The sequence below is a fragment of the Parasteatoda tepidariorum genome, chromosome 2 (genome assembly GCF_043381705.1).
Source record: "Parasteatoda tepidariorum isolate YZ-2023 chromosome 2, CAS_Ptep_4.0, whole genome shotgun sequence".
Lineage (NCBI taxonomy): Eukaryota > Metazoa > Arthropoda > Arachnida > Araneae > Theridiidae > Parasteatoda > Parasteatoda tepidariorum.
In genome coordinates, this window is record NC_092205.1 from 1,639,783 (window position 1) to 1,640,496 (window position 714).

Here is a 714-nt window from a genome sequence, read left to right on the forward strand (position 1 = left end):
CCTATGAGATATGTTTTTATATTTAAACAAATGTTTGTAGCAACTAACAATTAGTTTTATTCTCATCGGTATATCGGTATTATAAGTTACATAGGAAATATTTTACTCAACTTCTATTAAAAGCATTATTTCAAATCATTCTCTCTTAGATGTTTTCCCGGCATAAAATTGCTCACAACTTTAAAACAAATGCTCCTTATCAGCTTGCGATTAGTTTTATTCGATTGAGTGTAAAAAATGCATAAAAATTAGTACATAACTTTAAAATTTTATGTTATTAAACGATTGTTGATTCTTGATTACATTGATTAAAAAAATATTAAAATAACTAATTTTTAAGGAACTCTGATGTGATTGACAATAACGGAAGTCCTTTTCAGAATCAGAGTCAAAAATTTATGAAAAAGCTATTAGTTTCATGAAGTTTGACAAGAAATTTAAAAATATGGTTTATTGAGTTTAAAGATTTGTGAGAAAAAAAAGAAAGAAAATCTAATTATCAAACTTACAAGTACCATAATGAAAGATGTATAGGAAAATAAAAAGTGTTCAAATTTCATAACAGGATTGGAATTATATATTTGAATTTCTGTAAATGTTGTTAATGGTAGTACTTTCTTCAGTGCATTTCATTTTGTGGCTGTGGTACCTGTCATGCTTTTTAGCTAAGAGGATTGAATAGAAATGGCAGAAGTGGAGTGCCATTTATCTAAA